The following is a 25,854-nucleotide window of genomic DNA, read 5'->3' on the forward strand; positions in this document are numbered from 1 at the left end:
TCATGATAAGACTCATTCATCTAGTTCTAGAGCAATGGAGTAATCTAAGCTGGAAGGGACTCCTAGAAGTCATCTGATCCAATCCCCTCTCCAGACATGGGTCAGGATGCACAGGGCTTCATCCAGCAGGTTTTTCAGTGCCTTGGAGGATCAAGACACCACATTTCCACACATTTGATTAGAATCTCCTTCTTTTTATAACATCTGCAAGCTGTTCATGGCTGTCTTTCACTTTTTGACCAAAACACTTGTGTTCCTGAACTCTTGTCCTTCATTAAACAGTATCTAGCCGCTAATACAGGTATTGCAACATTAAAGTGAAAGGACTTTAACATCAACTTCCACCGATGGTAAATCCAAACTCAGGTCTTGCTTGAGCATGAATGCTAATAGTACAGGTACACAACGAGGCACAATCACATTATGAAGCAAGAGGTGACACATGGTCTGTTGGGTGAATCACAGCTACGCGTCCTCGGGGTGCTCCCAACAAGACCTACTTGAGGAAAAAAAAAATGCTATCTAAAACATGAGTAAAAGATGTTGAACTTCACAGTCCGAACAAGCTAAAAGCATATGTAAAGACCTTTCTGGAAGCTGACAGTATAAGGCACTGTTACTCAGCAGTCTTTTCCTGTAGTAACTCAGCTCTTCCCCCAAACAAACTCTCAAGCCTACCTATATTTTCTCTTCTCATTGACTTGTTTAGAGATATGGGCTAAGGATGAGTTATCACAGACTTGGGCTTTCTGAAACTGGTGAGCAGCGAAATTAGCTTTATCAAAATGGTAAAACATGCCAAGAGCTCAAGCAGACCTTGGAGAGAAAAAGAAAATAACAAAAAATTCCTACCACCATCCTGTGAGAGAGGAGGCCAGAAGTGCTCCTGTATCATGCCAAGAAATTACACAAGTGCTCAGGCAATATACCATAACTTTCCACTCTAGACCTGAAACTGAAGAGGTAGTCTCTTCTTTTTATAAGGGTGAATAAATTTATGCCTGTCTCCTACCACTATATTATGACAGTTCATACACTTCCATACCTTCTGTAACTCTAGTAAATGCCCATTACCAGGAAAAATGACAAAAAACAGAGCAGACTTTGAAGTGACTGTGATGTCAGAGCATCAGGCACAAAAAAAAAAAAAAAAAAAAAAGCACATAAATAAAAAAGTATAAGCTATATTGTTTTAATAGACTAAGGAGAACAACGATTGGAATGGGCACAAATTCAAGAAATATCTGTCCTAACTGGAAAGAGAGTAAAGTTGAACAGCAAGGTAACATGGCACCGACATTTTACTGGTAATTTGTATTAGTTTTAAAGGAAAATGTATGTGCTAGGAAAAAAAGTCTATGGAAGGGCAGAAAGAAGAAATGAATAATAAGAGCCAGAAAATATCCATTAATATAAAAATTCAGTAAAATTCAATATAAAGCAAATAAACACATTCAATAACACTCTGCAGAATCAGAGCAATTAATTACAGAAATCTGAAAACAGTCCAGAGTTTATTCAGTATGGTTGCAATGAGATAATAGGCAAAATGATGATTACAGAAATCAAAGGACAGACTGATCAGGAAGCACGTATTATTTACAGAAAGCTGACTCAGACACATCACAGGTGAAACAGAGATCTGCATGTAGTCCAAATACTGTGACTTACCACAATTTACAAAATTACTAAGCATTCAGCCAAGGCAATATACATGAGACCTAGTGAGCCTAGCCCTGACAGTGTTATCCTGCAGTCATTACCATTCCTATCAGAGAAGGAATTTCTAAATTCCTATTACAGCAACAAACACCTCCTGGAACTAATTGGCACTCACTGGCAATCTCAGCACAGAGGCTAATGAAGTACCTTTTGAGCCTGAGTTTTTGAAGAGGTGATCTCTCCAACTCAAAACTCAGACTCAGTAATAAGGCACGATAAGGAAGCTTCCTTCACTAGTGCTCATCCCTCACCTGTCCTCACTGTAAAGAATGGGATTCACTCACACATCCAGGGAACCCAGGAAGCCTCTGTTCAGAAAAAAATAAAAATAAAAAAAGAGCATTAATGCTGCTCACTAATCATTAATGCTGCTCACTAATCACTGCTCACAGGGAGAGGATCACAAAGAATGTTTTATATTTGTTTAGGTCCAACTCACCCCTCCTTTTGATTTTGTTGCTTGGGAAAAGGTAGAAACATGGCAGAATGCTAGCAACAGCCAAGTAAGGATCTCTCGGAGTCACCAATGATCCTAATTATTCATCATCAATAGTCTACCCTAAAAGTATGGTGTCTTCCGAAATCTTAAGCACAGTTCAAAGGACTTTCACCTACATCTGCTAAATCTTGAGCTACTCGATCCATTTAAACAGAACATGTCTTACTGCAAAGCTTTTCCTACTCAACTAAGTTGTTATTTGGAAAGTAAAATAAATAAGCATAAACTATGTGTATTCCTATCAGGTGACCTATTATTTGTTACTCAGAGTGGAAAAAAAAAATACCTATCAGCTGAACTTGGCAGGCAAAGTTGAACACTGAAGAGACTATCTTAAGCACCAGACCACAGTTTTAATTTAGGCAATACTTTGACATATTCACAATGCAGGAGAGTCTTTGACCAGAGTTACAACTGTAAGTGACCTGAGCAGTTTGGAAACAGCACAATAAGCTTAAGACAGAGCTCTTCAGAAAAATGGATGTATAAGGTATGTATTCTTGAACATGACGTCATAACTGCAGTTCATCTGCATTTTAACCTTTTCAAATATAATGATACATTCTGGCTGTCATTTAGCTCAAGAAAATAAAATTAGACACTTAATACTGATATTTTGGATAACCCCAAACTTGTCAACTTGTCACCTACTGCTTCACTTTGCATTTAGTATAGGTCTGAGATTAGGCATTTACAGGCAACCTGATAGTTAAGAAGTACCTGTTGATAAGCAATTACCATCAGAATGAATAATATATTAATAACTGTGCTACAATACAATCTTTTTTTTTAATCTGTTAAAAAAAAAAAAAAAAAAAAAAACACTTAGCAGAGCTCCAAGAAAGAGCAAGTTAGAGGTATATATAACTTTCAGTGAAAAGATGAGAAAGGATTTGTCACCCAGGTGGTGAAAGAGCTCTCCAAACTACACTTTGGAGACTCATTGAGTAGGTCCTATTCACCAGGAACCAGACTTTCATTTTGGCACAAGAGGATCCATGACTGAAGGGTAGTAAATCTGTGCCAGTGCATGCCGCAGCTTCTGACAGACAGGGGCGCTTTATCTCCCCTTCTCTTGAGAGGTGCTTTGCAGGTTGTGGAGTCTCACTGAAAAGGTTTTCATGGCATTTACAACTATGTTCTCAGGTATATCCCACTGACTATGAAAAACACACAAGCAAGTCAAAATTTTTCTGCAGTTTTCTTCTTTGAGAACTAGTCTGAAGCTCTGGATTTTGTTGTGTCATTTTGTGCCTACTCTGACAATAAAGATAATTACAAACACTTGAGTGGGTAGATAATAACTTAATTAGTTATTACCTTTAATAAGTGATCTCAATTTTACTGCTGACCAGGAGCCTTCAAGATGAGATACCACTTAAAAAGTGTCAGCTCTAAATTTGTCTCGTGACAAAGTTTCAATGTTTGTGTGGTTTAGGTTTGTTTGTTAAATACATATGTGATTTCCACTAACTATATGAAATTATGACCCTCTGGAAAAAAAAAATAAATAAATAAATCTAGAAGTCTATAATTTGTACATACCAACATGGCCCTTCAGCTTTGGTTCCCCAGTTCTTTAATTCAGCCAATGCACTTGTCTCAAAATCTTTTTATTCTATTTAATAAGGAAATCACGGTCTTAGACAACAGAGATCATTTCTTTTCTCTCCTGTACTTTTGATTTTAGCATCTTCTACACTACTGAGGTACATTTGAGTTTGCAGCCCACCCATACCGGTTTGCACTGAACATTTCTAGAATCAGATGAGAATAATCACAAGATTACATCTATGTCTTGGCTAGGAAAGCTGAAGACTCCCTGGAGTTAGTGTTTCAGCAACTCAGCTATGTCATATCAGTTGGTTTAATTACATGCCTTCATATTAATAATCATGTTATACACTAGATTTCTTTACACAGAGACAAGGATTTTTAGGTAAGAGCACTCTCCTACATGAAAATGAATTTCATTATAGGGAATTTAATTTCGGTCCACGCAAGTCTGTATAGCAAATGAAGTTTTCACTGTTCAAACTTTAGCATACATAAAACCTGCAAAAGGCTAGAACTTCCTTACTCCTGTTTTCACAGGCTTTGGGTAAGTAATGTTTACTTATTTGTGTAAAGGTGAAGGTACATGCAAAACAAAACAGACATCAATACTGAAAAGAAAGGGAGACAGGAGAAAAAATAATAAGCAATACAAAAGTCTTGAAAACGTTTCCTAGAGTGGAACAAGAGAAAATTAACATGTTCTGAGTGCTTTTCCTAGCCTGTTCAAGGGTGACAAAAGGGAATTTGTTCATGCTCCATGGAATACTTTTAACATCAATATAGGTGGATGCATCTTTGAAAATTAGTTAATATGTATCTTCTTAAAAAGAAAAATAAAAGTAAAAAAACAAAAAAAAACAAAAAAAACCCACAGGGTACAAGAAAGATATTCTTTGTGCATGAAGATTCCAGAATAGCTAAAGCCACTTCATTTTTACATTATTTTCCACATCTTTGGGGAGTCATTCAAGCAACTAAGCAACTCCTCAAAGTGAAATATGCCAGAAGACTTCTCACTTGCATTTCATTCCTAATTTAATATTCGATTTAGGTCTGGTAAGAGTCTGGCTTCTTATGTCTTAGTATTGTTTCAAGTCTATCTAGATCTAAAATACATAAACATTTTGAGGTAATGAAAGTCTCTGTCCCAACATGCAATATCTACCACATTTTTAATGATAGATTAGAATTCCTGTTAGAATCCCTTTCAGCTCTGCTTGCTTATTAGTTTCCTGTGTCTAGAGGAATGTGTGTATTTGTGGTAAAAGGAAAGATTGACCCACTGTGGGTGTGTCATTTCATTCCCTCTTGATCATCTCCTACCCAACCCATGTCCTGCTGAAGGAACACAGAAACACGTTTCTGAAGGACTCTTCTTCCTGAATATGGCATTCATCTATTATTCTGTCTCCTGTTTCCTATTTGTTTTGGTAACTTCATCATTCAAATATAGCTCCAGAGCTTTGATGCTAATACATACTCATGTATACTGCAAGTTCAGAATGACATGTAAAAATGCAGTTTGTTTAGCAAAACGTATCACACACACACATATCTGCTTATAGCGCACATATAAATTGAGTGCCTCTGTTAGCATATTTTATACATTAAATATACTAAATACCTATCTAACACAAGAAAATATTTCAACAAGAGTATCATCTCAGTGTCTTGCAACAATATCTGCTTGATTTCTCTATAACTTACTTTCTTAGTAACACAGTTCTTATAGGTATTTCCTTATCTATTATTGTGATGAGACTCAAGGGAAAACTTAAAATACACACAAAAACTTGAAGGTATACTAAACATACTCATCTCACTTAAAAATAATGTAATTATTGCATTCACAGTTTATGAAAAAGAAACTGTCATCAAGATCAAAAGACAGTGTCTACAAAAGTGCTAAATCCATCTGTCCTGCAGATAATCAGACTGAAACAGAATACTTTCTTTAATGGAAAACAAAACAGGTTACAAAACAAATGAGAAGAGAGAATCAATTGTGGACACGATATTAGCCTGAAAGGAATTATGTTTTAGTACTAACTAATAGAGGAAGAACTAAGCTGGTCAAACGTACATATGTGGTACAATTTAAACAGAAATGAAATTGTTGGGAGGTTATGGAAAGTTATCTACTAGTTATATATAATCATATTGTTAGCATTCATGAAATATTTTTGCAATACATTTCAAACATTCAAATCTCTTATTTCATTACTTTTATAACAAGAACTATTCTGCGTATTACTGCTCCTAAGATGAATGTCCTACCTCTTTTGCTGTGAACTTCTAATTCTACATGGAACATAAAGTGATTGACAGAATACCAACTAATGTTATCTTAATCACAAAATATTATTTTCTGAATAATATCTATTGCTTCAATACACATGTAGAAATTTATGAAATTCATTGATTATTCAGGCTCTGGCCATAATGAATCGTGCTCAAGACAGACAGCAGCAGCTTATCCAATTCAACATCAGTTGAAAGAGTACAGAAAGCACATATGCTAGGAGAATACAAACAATGAAAATAATTCAACTAACCAGGCAAGCAAAAACTGTGACCTACACTTGCTAAGTAAGAACTAGAAGAAAAGCGTGCATGTACTTTTTTGTTTTAAACCCTGTGAAAAAATTAAGTATTATTCACATACTTCCCCCCACCCTCTCCTTTATGTTCATCCAACTTCATAGCTGGAAACTTGTGGGGAAGCATTTGTGTTTTTTCGTTTGTTTTAAAGCATTGTTTTAGACATAGATGTCTTATATTGCAAGACAATATTATATAGATACATACACATACAATTTAAATAATGTACTCTAAATCTTGGATTCATTTTCTAAGCTTATACCTCTACATACGTCTTAGATTTCTTTCCAAAGAACACTGCCATATAAGAGCAAATGCTTTTTTTTCCAGTATCTGTTCACTACTACCAGACATTTTTGAAAGATTTTCCCATCTGACACCAGCAAACATGTAAAACATTCAATCACCCGTAAATGAGCAATTTACATATTGTTTCTGCAGCTCCAATAGTGGAAAACTATGACCTAGGCCAGCAAATTTCATCCCTAGCTTGGTGTAGCTTAGCTAGTAACAGCAGGACACAGAATCACAACGTAACAATCACTGTGGCAGAAAGCTTTTCAATACAGGGTGTTTTGCATTTTAATCAGATTGAGATCCTTATTGAGAAGTGTCTTTGCTAGAGGAAAAATCCTTACTCTTTGTCCCAGGAAAGAAAAATATATTCAGAACAGAATGCAGACTTCCAATATCTAGCAAACAAGATCTTCTGTACTTTAGCCCAGTACAACCTTCGGTGTTTAAACACATTAATAAGGAACCTGCAAATTTACTTTCAGGATTCTTTACTGCAGCATGTGGGTAGAGAAAATAATACATCTGATAGGAAGATATTTCACAGAGGTCTGATAGTCACTTCACTATAGCAGCACTATACTTTTATCACCCTCATCACCCTAAACCTTCTTGCTGGTTGTCTAACAGCTGCTGGCTGCTTATATTTCCCCTAAAAAAGCCAGGCATCCAAATATCTTACAAAGTTTTAGTAATCTTTCACTTTTGAAAGTCTCTGTTTCCTTGATGTCAAGTCTATCTCCCCTACCTGACTAGCTAGAGCATCCTAATAGCAGCAAACTAGCAGAAACCTTGCGTGGAGCCTCCTCCCTGTAACTGACAACACAACAGCCCTCTACCCACCAACGCTTTTTTCTTCAAGACAGACAAAAAAGGGAGGAAACTTCACTGGTAGGCAGCAGTTTAGAAATTTGACATTTCAGTGCATGATGCTCACTTTCGTCAGCAATAAGCTCTCAACTTTAATACTGAAAAATAATGAAGAATAGTGAAATCAAAACTGACACTGTGTCTGCTTAGACTCATGTTGCCTATATGCTCCCACAGAGTAGAATAATTTTATCACTTTTTCTGAAAGCATTTTGCTAGTGAATGAAAAAATACCTTTAACTACATATACTCCTTGACTACATTAGTCAATTCGGTCTTAAAAAGGAAAATTCAAACATGTTTCCGTCACATTAGTCCATAGATTCCCAAATAATTTTACATTAGTACCTTACAATGTTAAAAAAAGGGGAAAATTTATATTGCGACACAATACACACCATCCAGATGTAGTCACTTGTAAAGAACCATCAGTGCCTTTTGCAAATATATTTTCTGTTTTTTTTTTTTTTTTTTTTTTTTTTTTTTTTTTTTAAATAAAGTGTACTAAGGCTACGAAATAAATTCTGTTTGAAGCACTTCTGGACTTACCAAAGGATGAACTATTCTGGGTTTTAGTTTCGTGCTATTTTTATTGCTCCTTCCCCATTCTGCTCTGTTTTATATTTTATCCTGCAATAAGGAGCTGAAACCTGTGTGGAAATGGAAGAAGATATTCTCCAGTTACTACAGGTGTATGTGTGTATTGCTACATTTACTACAGAAATACAGATAAGTATGTTTTCCATCCCACATCAGTTAGTGCTGTTTTCCTCTATTTATTGCTCTCAATGCATCTGGGGAAAAATATGAACAGGAAAATGAAAATAAAGAAAAGGGGAGAAAAGTAACAACACTATTCCAGAACAGCAAATGGCTGGTATTTGTCTGGAAGTTGGGAGATCTGAGGCAGGTAGTTAGACACAGATAATTGGACTTGAGTCTCCGCCAGTCTAGCTTCATGCCAAGTCCACTTTACTTGTTTTTCTAAGAAAAGGGAATTAGTGTCTTTCATTTAAAGATGAAATTGTATCATAAAACTATCACTCCAAAGCTGACACATTGTCACAGAAAGCTTGTTCCAAAGAACATTATTTTCCAAAATAAAATATTTAAATAAGAATTTCAACCACCACTAATCTTAGAAAGAAGTGAAATACAGGTTGCACAGGGAGGTGATAGAGCCATCATCCCTGGGGATTTTGAAGAAAAGGTTCATGTGGTACTTTGGGACATGGTTTAGTGGGTAATATTGGTGGTAGGGTGATGGTTGGACCAGATGATCTTGGAAGTCTTTTCCACCCCTAATGATTTTATTTTTTTATATATACATATATATATATATATATATATAATATATATATATAATATATATATATATGTTGTAACATATATGTTACAATGCTGCATGCTCATGACATGGTAGAAAAAACACTCGCAGAACAGATTCTTAAAGTTACTCAATAAAATGGTCACTAGTGTTCATAAACACTTCAAGAGAATTTTGAACAACTTTAGGAATGTGATTTGAAAGTGAGAGCACACTGATTCAGGTAGAATGCCAAAAAAAAAAAAAAAAAAAAAAAAAACACCACCCCCATCCCTGCAGAAGAAAAACACCAAAAAAGGCACGTATAAGGCAGACTACTTCCACCAACACCTCAGGAGTTTGTCTTATTATGCTTTCCCAATTCTTTAACTGGACAGCAAGTCTCAAATACTGCATGAATTACAAAAGAAAGCTACACAGCAAAAAATCAAATATTCTGAACAAAATTACTGCAAAATCAGTTATTCTGATTTGAACAGTATACAACAACACAGTGTATACATCCAACTCATTAACAGTCCTGTTGTGGTCCTAAAGCTTACTGCTATCAAAATTGCTGTCCTAGGATGTAAAGCAAGCTGTGGGGAAGGCAAAGATTAAAACGTTGACTACATTCACTATGTGAAGAGTACACATAGCTGCTCTTTGTTTCTCAGTGATTTTTCAGCTTATTTTGCTAAGATTTTCATTTCAGAAAAGCTAGAGTGGTCTTGTTGTGTCGATTTTCCCGTTTTTTTTTTGTTGTTGTTGTTGTTCAAGAGCCAGCTTGTATCATTCAACATGTTTTCCACCTCTTTCTGTACAGTTCTATGGCCTTCCCTGTTTTCAACGTCTTTTCTCTCATTAATTCTTTTTCTTTGTGTGCATCTCTTATACAAAGGCACTTTTTTTTCATTCAAGGAGCTTAAAGTTCTGGTTATTTGCCACCAGCTGAAGGAATACATATTGCTGTGACTGCAGTGCGCACCATTTAGTCTACATAATGGTTTAGTCTCTAGTTGAAACTAAACCAGAAAATCTGTGGAAGTACCTTGACAGATTCCCATAAAAGTAATTGCTACCCTTATATGCTGTTGTGGTTTAGCCCGGCTGGCAGCCAAACACCACACAGCCGTTCGCTCACCCTCCCCTCTCCCTCTCTGGGATGGGGGAGAGAAACGGGAAAGTGAAGCCTGTGAGTTGAGATAAAGACAGTTTATTAAGACAGGGAAAATAATAACAATAATAATAATAATAATAGTATTAATAATAATAATGTGTACGAAATAAGTGATGCACAATGCAATTGCTCACCACCCGTTGACCGATGCCCAGCCTATCCCCGAGCAGCCGGCCCACCCCTCCACCCCAGCTAGCCACCCGTATATATTGTTCAGCATGACGTCAGATGGTATGGAATACCCCTTTGGCCAGTTTGGGTCAGCTGTCCTGGGTCTGTCCCCTCCCAGCTCCTGCTGCATCCCTAGCCTGCTCGCTAGCAGGACAGAGAGAGAAGCTCAAAAGTCCTTGGCTTGGTGTAAGCACTGCTCTACAACAATTAAAACATCAGCATGTTATCAGCGCTCTTCTCATCCTAATCCAAAACATAGCACCCTACCAGCTACTAGGAGGAAAATTAACTCTGTCCTAACTGAAACCAGGACATATGCTGAACAATTATTTTTCCTCATTACACAGGTTCCTGGTTGAGAGTTTACGGCATCCACTGTTCAACATGGCTTATCAAACACTTCTGAACATACTACAAGAAACACAGGGCCTATATTAAAAGGCCAAAAATGAAAAACTTGTAGATAATATACAATGAACTGTCAGTGGGAAATATTAAGAACATCTCCAGTTGAAGGCCCTGCAATATAGGGAAGAAAAAAACAAAAGCATCACAGTATAAAAACAAACAACACAAACAAACATTTAACACGTCTCTGTGGACTCGAGAAAACAAAATATACTCCAACTGAGAAAGCAAAATAGAAAAGAAAATGCAAACAAAACCACGGTTATCATAAAACTGCCTGGAGTTTATAAAGCGGGGGAGGGGGCGGGAACGCATTGGCGGGAAGAGGCAGCAGAAATAATTTCTGACTTGAAATTTATGTGAATCTGCCAAGTCTTTGCAACTTCATGCGTTGAAGAGACAAGGCCTCTCACACCAGTTCTAGGAAAGAGCAGTGATTTTAAAAGGCAGCAAATAAAGAAACATAGTTGTTTGATCTTTGTGATCAAATTACAAATCCACAGGTGGTGAAGTTTCTTTCCTCTCATTTCCATCACAAATAACTAAAAAACCTTTAAACATTGCATGTATACAACATGAGACAATAAAACAAACACTGGTTCACACTGGATATACTAGGTTCAGTGTTCCCCATTCTGAATTTTTTATCTCCAGAAATTCCCCTAAGCGTTTCCATAATTCTTCCCAAAAACTTATCAGTCTCCATCCTGGAACATCTTATCTTTTTGACCTCCCTACCATAACTGAAATGACATTTTATGTTTGCTCTTTTGATCGCCCTTCTAATTTCCAGTTTAAATATACTCCTGACCAAGTTATAACTGCTAGATATTTCATATTATTGATTAGCTTAAGTAGTTGCTCTTCCTCCTCAGTATTTACCATTAAGATGTAATTTTAAGGTTCATATTCTCAAACTTCTTTAGATGCTCCATTCTCTTACTCAGCCTAGTGGAAATAGCACCACATCAGAACAGACAGAGTATATAAAATTATTAACTTTGTGTGCAGTGAAGTTCATTTCTCCTGCTTTCTACTTCCCTAAGCAAAGTGATAAAAATATTTTAAGTGTGATAGAGATAAGCACTAAAAGACCTTGCAGAGGCTATGCAGACAGCTACCAACCATTACCGCATCACCAGTCTAATTCCAGTCACAGGTCTCTCAGTTGAAGAGAGGGAAACAAGAAAAACAAACAACCCCACCACCATCCCCCCCCCCCCCCCCCCCCAAAAAAAAAAAAACCAAACACACATCTCATAGTCAGGCCTAACGTCAGTGACAATTATTTTAAATGATGCCTCAGGCAATGAACATTCAGAAATAAAATTACTAGACCACAAGGGAAGTCCTTCCTTCTCTGCCACCATTCCCTAAAATGTTGAAGATCCATAAAGCCTTTCTGTCTCTCATTTGTTCAAGTCTATTTTGGTCTCCCAGCTTTTCAAACGTGTGCCAGATATATTCCAATTGTGCCAATAATCTTCTTCAACTAAAATGAAGTCAACCGAGGCATGAAACCTCTGGGAGCTGGAGGATCTACAGAGACTGCAGACTACACGCTTTTACTTTGGTCAAGAGAGATTCTACATTTTTACTTCATCCCCCCACACAGCCTTAATTGGCTTTCAGAATTTTGAATATAAAATTCCAAAGTAAAGCAGTATGTTATATACATCTGTACAAGCACAAGTTTAAGATAAATCAACCAGGAATTAATACTTGAAATGTCATCTGCCTGGCTGTAAATAGCTTTATTAAGTATTGTACACATTTCCCTATTTAAAAAGTCACTAAAATACTTCAAAACAAATAAAAACAATTAATTAGAATGAGCTTTAAGTTTGTGCACAGAATCTAAATCTTTTAGTTATTCAATATCAGTCCTAATGACTTCTATTCATAAAATTCTAAAGCTGAATTAAATCTAGACTTTCATGCAAATTAATTGCTTAGAGGAAAGGACTCATAGTCTAAGCTGCAATATAGTAGAGGGATTCACATCTGATTGATAAATGGCACTGCAGTGGTCATATTTTCCTTTCCATTTGGAACAAAGCCAACTCCGAAGTGACATCTCTGAATTACAGGGTTTCCTCAAGGTTAAGCCACTTAAGGAAAAAAAAAATATATATATATATGTCATTTATAATCTGTGTATCTCTCTCATGATTCTTACTTTCATCCTAGGTTGAGCACTTCCAATGATATCATAGGAGCCACACAGAGCGTAGTGCTCCAGTGCATAGAAAAGGAAGATGCTGCCATCATTGCAAGCACAAGAACTTTGATCACACTACTTAAAGCCATTTGCTAAAGTGTAAAATAAAGTGCAGGAGCCTATATTAAATGCTTCATTGATTTTTAATCAAAGGGAGAAATGATATTTCTATTATTTATCTATCTTCAAAATATGGCTAATATTTCTAGTGATAATTGTTGAATTTCTGGTAATGGTTAGCATTAAGTATGTCTAGATATTAATACACTATTTTTAATGAAATGCCAGTTCTGTACAGAAATTCACTCACAAACACTCATACAAACCCTGTAATTCTGTGTTATAAGCTTTAGAAGCTGCACTCACTTCTGCTGAAACATGCTTCAGCAAGTAGAATATTAATAAAAAGTTAGTTGTATTTAAGTTCTATTTTCGCTATCACAGTAATACTATTATATTTCTTACTGGACTAGCTAAGCCATTTAACATACTGCTGTATTACACATACAATACTGAATTGTAAAGGTATTATTTAGTTACTTACATTTAAAAAACGTAGAGGGCAATCTACAGTGCAATTTTATTTTTTTCAATGTAACAAAAACATGAAAAAAATAAAAAAATGTTTATAGGTTATTCAAAAAACATTCTATAATATAAGGCAAAGCATGAAAAACATCCTATCCAAAGATGAAGGCTAGAACAATGTTTTACTTTCAAGATGTTTGAACTTTTGAAAGTGAAAGCGAGAAGAAACTGAGCAGGAAAAAAAGGAAATTTTGAATACTTATTTAAGGCCTTTGATTAAATGTTAAACAAGATATTCCTATATCTAGAGTAATCATTTAAGTTTTACCAAAATAACTTGATCACTGAAATTTTGAGACTTCACATGAAATGAAAGTTTGAACGCTTTGTATACACCATTTTTTTTCTTCTTCCATTTTCATTTAATAATATAATTGAAACAAGTTCTTTAGGAAATTACTCAGTGAATGGTATTATTCAACTGCATGTCTTTTGACTCAGAGATGCTGAACTACTCTCATATGAGAGTTGGTCCACTATCATTAGCAGAACTACTCTCATGCCATTAGTTAAAGTTCAGTAATGCGCATAGCTGGAACATAACATGAAGTAGACTCTGATTCATGTAGAAATAGAGAAGGTCAGTTGCATTTTATATCTTAATAATAAACACTTCTTTTGTACTTATGGCATTTGGTATTCATAGACCTAACATTTGCAAACAACAACAAATATAAAATCACTCTCTTACACTAGCTGTGGTGATTAAAGTGCCTCTGGTTTTGGTAGGGTAAAATAGGCTACAAAATTAAGTCTCTTATCAGGGAGAAAGACAATTGCAATTGGTACAAGTTGTGTGAAAAATCTCAAATACAAAACTCACAAATATATACATGGAAAACTCACTCCAAAAAGACCTTGGCAACCCAGACGGAGGGCCTGACCAGAGACATGGCTGTTCAGGCCTCTGGCTGCAGGGAGGGCCTGAGCCTGCCGCTGCCGGGGCAGGGCAGCGGGGAGACTGCCTGTTCTCAGGTGGAAGGTCTGCTTACCATGGTGGCTGAGCTCAATGAAGAGGTGGAGAGACTGAGGGGCATCAGGTCGTGTGAGCAGGAGATTGACTGGTGGAGTAACTCCCTGGTGTGCCAGAGGGAAGGGTGCTGGGGAGACGTTCCTCAGAGGGTGGTGGAGCCCCTGCCCTGTCGCTATCGGGCAGAGGGAGGGGACCAAACAGATGAGGAGGGTTGGAAGCAAGTCCCACCTCAGCATCGCAGGCAACCCCCCTCCCTACCTACCTTGCTTCCCCAGGTGCCCCTCCGTAATAGGCTTGAGGCCCTGCATCTTGAAGGAGAGGTAGGTGAGGATGTGGTGGAAGGCCCGCCTAAGAGGTCACATCAGAAGAGGCAGCTAACACCACGCCTCAAGACTGCCTCCAGAAAGGAAGAAAGAAGGGTAATTGTAATAGGAGATTCCCTTCTGAGAGGAACGGAGGGCCCTATATGCAGAGTTGACCGTCATCGAAGGGAAGTCTGTGGTCTACCTAGAGCCCGGATCAGGGATATCACCAGGACACTCCCCAGCCTGGTGCACTCCACAGCCTACTACCCGCTACTGATCTTCCAGATAGGTGGGGAGGAAGTTGTGTCCCATAGTCTGAGGGGAATGAGGAAAGACTTCAAGGCCCTTGGACAGTTGGTGAAAGACTCTGGAGCACAAATCATTTTCTCTTCCCTCCTTCCATTCTGGGGTGATGATGTGGGACAGAATAGAAGGATCCAGTCCATAAATGCTTGGCTACGAGACTGGTGCTACAGGCAGGGCTTTGGGTTCTTTGATAATGGCTGGTTTTATAAGACATCAGGCCTAACAGTAATACATGGGAAAGGTTTATCTCACAGGGGAAAATTCTGGGACAGGAATTAGCAGGGCTCATTTGGAAAGCTTTAAACTAGATTCAAAGGGGGAGGAGGTTATAGCCGGGCTTGCACCGGTGAGGCAGAGCCCTAGCAGTGATGAAGACTGGGAGACCTTCCACCCCCCTATGGTGAGATTGGCAAACTCAAGCGGAAGAGGAGAATCTACAGATCATGGAAGGAGAAGCTAGCCACTTGGGAGGAATATAAGGCTGTTTTCAGAGGATGTAGGGAGGCAAATAGGAAAGCTAAGGCCTCCCTAGAATTAAAGCTTGCAAGAGGGGTCAGTGGCAACAGAAAGGGCTTCTTCAAATACATTGTGGACAAAACTAACACTAGAGCCAATGTAGGCCCACTAATGAATGAGGTGGGTGCCCTGGTGACAGAAGATAAAGAGAACGCAAAGTTACTGAGTGTCTTCATATCTGTCTATAATGCCAGAGGCTCTCCTGAGTAGCCCCATACCCCTGAGGCCCCAAATGAAGTCAGAATAAAGGAGGAGTTTGCCTTAGTTGATGAGGGTTGGGGTAAGGACCGATTAAGCAAGCTGGACATCCACAAGTCCATGAGTCCTGACAGGATGCATCCACGGGTGCTGAGGGAGCTGGCAGAAGTCATTGTTAGACTACTCTCCATCTTTGGTAAGCCATGGGCATCGGGAGAGGTGCCTGAGGACTGGAGGAAGGCAAATGTCACTCCGGTCTTCAAAAAGGGCAAGAAAGAGGACCCGGGTAACTATAGACCGGTCAGCCTCACCTCCATCCCTGGTAAGGTGATGGAAAAACTTATCCTTGACATTGTCTCTAGACATACCAAGGATAAAAGGGTCATTAGGGGCAGTCAACATGGCTTCACCAAGGGGAAGTCGTGCTTGACCAACCTGATAACCTTTTATGAAGATATAACCAGGTGGACAGATGATGGAAAGGCAGTGGACATGGTGTATCTTGATTTCAGTAAAGCCTTTGACACCGTCTCCCACAGCATCCTCACAGCTAAACTGAGGAAGTGTGGTCTGGATGATTGGGTAGTGAGGTGGACTGTTAACTGGCTGAAGGTGAGAAGCCAGAGGGTTGTGGTTAATGGGACAGAGGCAAGTTGGAGGCCTGTATCTAGTGGAGTGCCTCAAGGGTCAGTACTGGGACCAGTACTGTTTAATGTATTCATCAGTGACTTGGATGAGGGAATGGAGTACGCTGTCAGCAAGTTTGGTGATGACACTAGACTGGGAGGAGTGGCTGACACACCGGAAGGCTGTGCTGCCATCCAGCAGGACCTCGACAGGTTGGAGTATTGGGTGGGGAGAAACTTAATGAAATATAATGAAGGTAAGTGTAGAGTCCTGCATCTGGGCAAGAACAACCCCAGACATCAGTATAAGTTGGGGAATGCCCTGCTGGAAAGCAGTGAAGGAGAGAGGGACCTGGGAGCCCTGGTGGACAGATGGATGACCATGAGCCAGAACTGTGCCCTTGTGGCAAAGAAGGCCAATGGCATCCTGGGGTGTATCAGAAGGGGTGTGGTTAGTAGAATCGAGAGAGGTTCTCCTCCTCCTCTACTCTGCTCTAGTGAGACCACATCTAGAATACTGCGTCCAGTTCTGGGCCCCTCAGTTCAAGGAGGACTGGGAACTGCATGAGAGAGTCCAGTGCACAGCCACAAAAATGATTAAGGGAGTGGAGCATCTCCCTTATGAAGAAAGGCTGAGGGAGCTGGTTCTCTTTCGCTTGGAGAAGAAGAGACGGAGGGGTGACCTTATTAACATTTATAAATATGTAAAGGGCGAGTGTCAGGAGGATGGAGGCTCTTCTCGGTGATACCCAATGATAGGACAAGGGGCAATGAGTGTAAGCTGCAACATAGGAGGTTCCTCTTAAATATGAGATAAAACTTTTTTACAGTGGGGGTAACAGAACACTGGAACAGGCTGCCCAAGGGGGTTTTGGAGTCTCCTTCTCTGGAGACTTTCAAAACCTGCTTGGACGTGTTCCTGCATGACATGATTTAGGTGTTCCGGCTCCGGCAGGGGGATTGGACTAGATGATCTTTCAACGTCACTTCCAATCCCTAATATTCTGTGAAAACCATGCTACTTCTTACCCCATTAGGCAGAGAGGAAAGTGAATGACAAATTAATCCTTTGTGTTATTTCTGATGCATAAAACAATGACAACAAAAAACTAAAGAGACCTTCCTAAAATACAGAAAAATGACTCAAGAGGATATGAACTCCCAATCATTTTGTGAGAAACTCTCCCTAGTGTAAGTCAACATCGACTTTTATGGAGCTACACTAGTCCATGCCAGGTGAAAGTCTGGATTTCATCAGAAATTTTCAACTGTAGGAAGGAACAATAAAGAAACTAAGCTTCTCCATCACTAATTAGATATTAAAAATAATAATAGCCATAATGAAGGGGAACAAGAGGCTTCAGCATAAGTTTTGGCCAAAGCCATGCTGAGCTACAATAAGATTATAGAATGTAATGCCAAAGATGATTCAGAAAACAGGAGAAAAAAAAAATCTGAAAGGCTAATGACAGTGCTATCCAAATCATACCTGGCAGGAATACTACAAAAACCACATCTGTTGTTGGGAATTGGATCTCCTCTTTGAAGAGGAGAGCTACCTAAGGTAATTTGTTGTGGCTGTCATAAAATGAAATATCAAAATGAAACTGAAACTCACTGTCATATTCCAAATCCCAGGAGACTGTCCTCAAGTGCCTTCTGTGCCTATAGCTGTGCTCAAGTGCCTTCTCTGCCTTCAAGTGCCTATAGAAGTACAAGATTCCTTTACATATTATGAACGTATGAGAAACGGGTATGCTATATCAAAGGCTATGAAATCTGAATTTTAAACTTTCAAGATACCAAAACTTCTCACTTTCAAGGAATGGAGAGAAACTGGAATGGAGTAACTGATGGAATCTTAACATGAATTTTCGTAACTTTACATGAACTAAACTCAAACTCAGCAGCTGCATCTGTGTGTAAATCAAATTTGCCTGGCTTTGCAAACAAAAGTGAAAATTTCTATTTTTGATGAAATCTGGCTGATGACATTACACTAAGGAAGTGGTTACTCCTTTCCATTTAGAACAATATTGTATACCACAAAGGTCCTGCTGTATCTACCCCAGAAGTATCTGCATCCATTGGCAAATTTCTATTTTTTATTCTTTCTTCAGGAATTCTACTGAATTATCCAGGGTGATTTTTTTTCCAGACATCAGCAAACTCAAAATTTACCAAGTAGTCTCTCAAGACTGTGGGATTCTTGTACTAGGAACTAAAACGCATCAGTGAATTTCTAACTTTTGAAGCTCTTGTTCATGGTGGCAAAACATCATGGAAGAAAGGAGTAGTGCTTAGCTATTCTGTGCTAAACAGAAGATGGAAAACCATCACAGTAATGTAAGTGTATATTTTAAATAGTATTGCATTTACAAACAGTTTTGCTAACAGAGAGTAATTTTTCCAGTAATAGTGAAAGAGTCAAAGACTAAAATCACTAAGTTAAAAAGTGTCTAATTGTCCCAAATATAATAGCATTCTGAGATAGAATTCCAATTCATACGTTTATTATTTTAAGAAACCTAAAATCCCATATAGTTAGAGCATATTAATTATGAAAGACTAAGCATCGGAGTTCACCATCCAGAAATACTTTGCCAGAATCTCAGAATAGCAAAAGCTGTATCTAATTGTTAGGCTTACAAAAAAGGATGCAAGATTTTCTGACTCCATGACCATTTCAGGACTGGTATGTTGTAGATGTGAGGTAATAAGATCACCAGTGTCATTAGAAATTGCTAGCAATCCCTGCCCCACTGACAGGTTACATTTAACAGAACTGGTTTTAATAATTTTCAAAGAGCAGCCAGCATCTAAAATTCATTGTATAAACAAACTTAATAGGAAGGAAAAAAAAAAAAAAAAAAAAACTTAAAAGGGACTCCTGATGTTTTATTTTGCAAATTATGGAGTTTATGGACTTGAGAAACTGCGTGAAAGGGAAAGCTGAATTACTATCCATCTCTTAAACAGTCTCAGAAACAGAATAACCCTCTCTCTTTTTAAGATATTCCTCCCAGCTCAAGGACTAAAACATTTTGCCAAGGTATGTTTCAAGTCTTGCACTCTCCACTGACAGCAACTGCCTTGTACCTGAGCTGGTCATAGAATCAATGCAGCAGGTATGCTGGGAACACACTTATTAAGTGTCTAATCAAATTCCCTTCAAAGACAGTATCCCAAAATCCAGTAACAATGACTTTCTCACAGTTCTTCTATCATCAGTCTCCCCCTTTCTATGAAGTCATGACAAGAGATCAGTCACATCACCCCTGCTCAGCTATGTTTCAGTTGTTCTCTTTTGTTTTGGCATGGTTTATAAATGTCTCAGATTAAGGCAAGGCTCCATCCAGCTCTGTGGCTTCTTGTCACACAAAGGCAGAAACTTAGAACCCCCTCCCTCCCCACCACTAAAAAAGAGATGTGTTAGGCCTGTAATGGTGAATTTTGATGCACTTGCTGAATTTAAGAATAACATACAAGTTACCCTCCTTACCAACAAGCTAGCAAAAAGAAAATAAATAAATAAATAAACAAACAGAGAGAAGAAAAAGAAGAGACCGAAAAATGCCACAAGCTACAAGAAAGCAACCCAATCACTGCTGTTTTCTTGTGTGCTGTGTAAAGCAAGCTCAGTATCTACAGAGTCACAGAAAGAAGTAGAGAAAGACTTAACACAATTAGTTTTCAGTGTTTAGAAAAAAGCATCAGCTTTTCAAGCTGGCAGTGCTAAATCAGCCATCTGTAAAGCCTGAAGTAGCATAAGCCTCTCTTCCTGTAGACCAAGCTGGTGTTTTGGTACTGCTCCACAGCAACCTAGAGCTGGAGAAGACAGCCCTGACCTGAGCTCATGAGGCACACATCGACGAGAATCAGCCTTTTTAATGGTTTGAACGCTTACCTGCAGTCTTGTGCTGCATGTACAGGATGTTATCTTTACTAGATAAGGAAAAGTTCAGACCATTCCTTGTTCCAGTCATGGATGTGCAGCTACCAATCATAAGAGTCCAGCTTTTGCTTCGTTGTTGCTGTGGCTACCAGCAATGTACTTAGTCTCACTGCTGGCACTTCCATTCCTTTATGCATGCAACATCACAAACACAACAGCATTACACATGTGCAAAACATACACATATGTCTATCAGAAAGAGCATGACCCCACCTTTAATATTTTTCATTATCCAGTTAGGCAGAGAGAACATCACAAAAAAAAGATTTAGAATAACTCCCACTTCTGGAACTTCATCTAAGTCATCAAACAGTTCTCATGTTTCAGCTTTCAAAATACCATTCAGTCACCTATATTGATAAAGCCTGCACCACCCACCTCTGTGTCTGGTTATTATGCTGTTGAAGGGAGACATATGTTTAACCAAGAAACATTCACATACTCTCTTCAACCCTATAACTCATAATGCTCAAATCTAGGTAGGGCTGTTAACAACACCAGCTTCACTCCCAACAAAACTTACTTTCAATGAAAGCATCATTCCTCAAGTGTTGCAAAAGAATCCCACAGAGACTACGTCAATATCAGCTAGTCTATTCCAGTGAAATAAAAAGCTGCAAAAATATCCCAACAGAGAAAGAACACCCCCATGCTTTAAACCTTACACGACCAACTCTTTTCCAGTGGGCTCTAATGAACTTAGGTGGTTTCCATTTAACAATTTAAGTGGATACAAATTACTTTTTTCATTCCAGGTGGTAGTGATAAGGCTGTTGGTTTCAGGTGAGAAAAGAAGTGAAAGCTACTGTCAAGCAAGCCTCTAAAATCCTCATTCTCCTAACTCCCTCTCCTTTGGAATCCGTGATTTCGATTTTGTTTCGTTTTGCTTTTTGACTGGAGGGTTCACTGAGGAACAAGCTGTAGTTTCCTTGGCACATAAAAATGTGCTTATGTAAAATGGTGTAGTAATGATCTTTCTCAGCCTGACACTTAACTCATTCAGATCTATAAATCACTCTGAGATGCTTAGTCTAATACAAGATAATAACTCAAAATAGAATTCTCGTTTAATTTCACTGCAATTAAACCAAATAACACACAATATATCCTTTTTGATGTAACTCTCAAGTTTATCCACCTTCACCCGTATTTGTATTGCTCTCTGCCTTAATGCAGGCCTGATCCTGTGGCAGTAGAGATTTAAACAAGATTCCAAGATTCTGCTTTCAGAGAAACAGCAGAAACAGGTTCTTTTTCAAGTCTCCTTCTTTCATCATTATGGTTATCCAATGACACGTTTGCAAAGAATTTCCTCTCCATAACCACTACGACTTCCAGAGCTACAAACTTTAACCCACCTCTCTGCCTCTCTCCCCCTCCTCCCCCCCCACCTCGCACCCCCCCCCCACCCCTTTGCAATACATTTTAATTTCCATTTGCAGCTCAGGGCAAATGCCTTTCCCATTGAATGCATAGACAATGTAGCAATTTTATAGACCACCACCTTTACAGAAATAGTCAGAAATCAATCAACAGTAATGAGACGAATACATCAGGACAAAATGGAGTTTGCAAAAATATGCTTTCTGAATTATCTTCACTCATAAAAGCTCACTGTGTTATGCAGACAATATGATCCATATTATAAGTTACGGAAACAAACCGACACTTAGGTCCAAAGTTGACTGAATGCAACTTTACTGAAGAATATAGATGACCTAGGTCATAAAAGCAATAACAATAAACACAGTACAATGCTATTCTTCCTAGAATACAGACAGCACTTTCCTACTGAGTACATTTGTACTGTTTGTAGCTGTTGTGACATGGTCAAGAACCTAATTACAAGATTTTTCCACAAGAGGAAGGATGCTTACTTCTTGTGCACATGCAGCCAGTATTGTATTCTGCTAATCATCCTAATCTCTGAAGCATAAGGGTTACATATGTAGGTATACGATACGCCAGATAGCACTTAAAGAACCACAGGCCTATTTTAGCAAAGTCTGGAACATATTATTGCAAAATATATGTATTTATCTTGGAGATAAGTGAGCAATTCACAGAAGATAATTCACCAGCTGCTCTTTTTCTTCTGACGATGGACTGCAATTTCCAGGAAGGTATTTTATTTGAACTCTCTCATATTTTTAATGAACAGGACAACAACTGCTAGAGTATTTAGGGGTCAGATTTCAAAATGAGAACTGTCTGGGTCAGCTACAAGACTGCATATGCAGCTTCTGGTGTACCTCTTGTTCCCTGATTAGAAAATCACAATTTTATAATCAGGAGGAAATATTAACAGAAAAAAATATGGTTTGGGATGTCACAGACTGAAGTTCCCTTGAAGTTTAAGGGGAAATAGGTGGATAAGCAGAATAACAAAAATTTGGAAATTGTTTACTTTTCTGTTTTCTGAAACACGTAGGCCTTTGCCTCAAGTATTATTATAATTGAGAAAGAAAAAAATGTTTTAGCCTTCTAAATCTTTTCAGTTAACATTCAGAGAGATAACTGCATAGGTATTGTTTGGACTGTGATTCTTGAAAAATGTTAACAGCCAATTCCATAGGAACATCCAGGACACCAAAAGTGAAGAAGCACACGTGTAAATTTTTAGTCTTAGATACCACAGTATTGCTGTGAGATTATGATGTAAGAACAACCCTCCCAGACCCCTGTGAATGAACCTCTAGCTCAGTGGGCCCTGACCAAACAGTGGGGAGGTGGGAATGGCCAGGAAAGAGCCTCCCTCAGGCAGAACCAGACAGGAGTTCCAGCATTCACTGTCTTGCAAGTCTCTCAGCTAGACGTGGTGTTTTCATATACAAAGGCATTATCTTCTGAAAAAAGGCTTAATGTCCACTGAAGTTAGCCACAATACCCAAAAGCAATTTACGTAGGCCGAGCTTGAGGTCCACAGAGAATAGAACTATGACATTGGACAACTCCAAGAGTCTGATTCAACCTTCTGATCACACTGACACCATAACCAGATAGCTCTGGGGCATGTATCATTCCCCAATCTTAACTCTGGCTCCATCTGAAAGGGAAATCAGGGATGTGTTTTGGGTGGGAATGGCAAGCTCCAACATAGATAGAGTTTTGGTAATTTCACTACAAATAGGTGGGCATAATATGCTGTCTAGTCTGATCTACTTCCAAATTCAGTCAGTCCTATGCTATAAGCATATGCCCATTCAAGTCAAATTATTTGAAATTACTATTAATTGCAGTGCAATTCTAACATCTCTGAATTTGTCACAAGCCAGCTAGTTTTAAACCGTCCATTTCCTCTATTTTAAAGAATCATTAAATATCTTTCCAGTACATTAAGTGCACAGCAGAGAGCAGTGACAAGAAGTCCTGGTATTTTAAGATAAAATAATTTTAAGAGACACAAACAAAAACATGTTTACTTTAGTCACATTTGTCATGATATATTCCTCAGCATGGTCTTTGCATTTGTACCATGGTAGGAATAGGAACACTTCCAGTATTTCACTGTAGAACTAAGTGATTCCAAATCTATGTGCCACTGTGGTGGGAAGTCATCTGCATTAATCAAATTGCTGGGGGGAAGAAAAAGGAGGAAATGAAGTGATTTAACCTTTGTGGCCCTTTCAAGCATTAGAAGACTCATAATTGTTTCAGATCAAATACTCACTCACATTTTCTTCAGCAATTCACTTCAACTGATTTTAACAGTGGAATTGCAGGCTGAATTATGTAGCACCTATCCTAAGATCACACAAGCAGATGTTCACAAGGTATTTTGAGTTTTATTAAAAATTGTTCAAATACTAGCATGTTTTATAATACCGAAATTATAATAAATTTATCCACTTGTTTGTGATTATAAGTATAGTTTCATAAATACAGTTTTGCCTTTCATGAGGTGTTTGTAAACAATCATGCAGCAGCTTACTATAATATTGTTGCTGTACCACTTCACTGACCATGTACAGGAATGTTTCCACAGACTCTCTGAAGACGATGGGAGGCGTGTGCTCCCAGAGCACATCTACACTAGGCTGTGGAGAACAAGGCAAAGAGACATGATCTGATTCTTACTGCACTAACATTGAACAAAAGCTGTCTGGCCGTAAGACCACAGCATCACACCCAATTTTTCTGAGATAACTAACTGAGTTTTTCTGAGTTAACTAACTCATCTACACTGCCTCTAGGACTAGATGTAGAACTATGTCTTGTCAATATGCCTGCTTGGGAAACAACTGATATGAAATTCAAATGCACGGTGTAAATGTGCCACAGTCACGGGTCGTTCCAGACTCCAGTGAGGTGACTTTGTGGCCCCACTTCCCATCCTGAGACAATCTTTAGTCCTGACCTTTATAAAAAGGTCTTTCAGTCTCCTGAGGAAAGAAAAAAAAAATTATTTCTATATTGAATATAAAGTATCTTGAGGCCAACAATATTTACATATAAAAGTGTGTGGGATACAGGCAAGGTCACATGAACTACAAATGGGTATCTCTCTAGATGGCAAGCATTAGACAAAGACAGGAAAATACACCGGTTATGTTGGATACCATGCTCTTAAACATAGGTTGAATACCTTCTTTGTTTCTTCCTTTACATCTTAGTGAACTGAGTTCTTTATATCTGAAGCTGTTTATCTGTACCTAAACTTGTAAGCATAACTTAGTGTTTCAATTTGAGAGGTATATAGCATTGTTTCAGTTTAAGCAAGCAGATACTCAGCATCTCTGAAAATCTTTTTTTTTTTTTTTTTTTTTTGACACCATGTAGACTTGAGCAGTTATTGAGCACCAAATTTTGTTTTATATCACCATTCCATCCCGCACCTCTCCCACATGGGCATTTCCTTCAGAGAACATTTTGGAAGCATTATGACATTACCGTCCAAGCTCTGCTGAGTCAACTCATAATTTCAAATATAACTATTTTCTATGTATGTTGGCAGTTCATCCATGTAAGGTACGTAGCTGGTGTCTACGGACTTCATGTTCTTGGGTAAAAGGCTGTGATGTGGTACTTTATCCTCTTCTACTTTTTGCATTTTCTTGAAGCAGACGCTTTTCTCATTTGGGACATACCTATCATTTAACATCTGCAGAGGGGTGTATTATTTAGAGCAAAGTATTTGTATCCTTGTGTTTTAGTCAGTCATGTACAAAGCAGTAGACACAGAATAACATAACACAAGAGAGTCAGTTACCTAAAATCACTAGGAATTCAGAAAAGGTCACAGAGACTAAATATAAAGGTTGTGTCAGACTTATGAACTAAAGTAGATAGTGTATACTCTAGCTTCATTTGGCAAGCATAGTTCATAATACTTCAACTTGACTTTTTGCAGCATCATATTTTTTTAATTACAGCAGTGAACTGGATGAGTTAAGTAGCTCCTGATTTCCTTTTTCGATAAGCCCTTCAGACTGAGGGGAAAAGCCTTCTTAAGCCTGCGGCAGAACTGTGCTTGCAACAAGGCTGTGCCTGAATTAGCTAACCTTCCCTAGCTCCCATCGATGGGACTTGTGGGCAGGGGAAGAATGTAAGATGGTTCC

The 25,854-nt window shown here is 38.3% G+C and overlaps 1 long non-coding RNA gene across 1 annotated transcript; it reads right to left on the reverse strand.

The window, feature by feature from the left end:
• Nucleotides 1-1,403: 1,403 nt before the first annotated feature.
• Nucleotides 1,404-20,963, reverse strand: LOC121070092. The gene is made up of 4 exons (XR_005819883.1): nt 20,820-20,963; nt 20,249-20,423; nt 8,093-8,193; nt 1,404-2,030 (listed from the first exon to the last, which is right to left on the reverse strand). It is a non-coding gene; the product is annotated as an uncharacterized LOC121070092 (long non-coding RNA).
• Nucleotides 20,964-25,854: the final 4,891 nt, after the last annotated feature.

This window comes from Cygnus olor, chromosome 4 (genome assembly GCF_009769625.2).
Source record: "Cygnus olor isolate bCygOlo1 chromosome 4, bCygOlo1.pri.v2, whole genome shotgun sequence".
NCBI lineage: Eukaryota > Metazoa > Chordata > Aves > Anseriformes > Anatidae > Cygnus > Cygnus olor.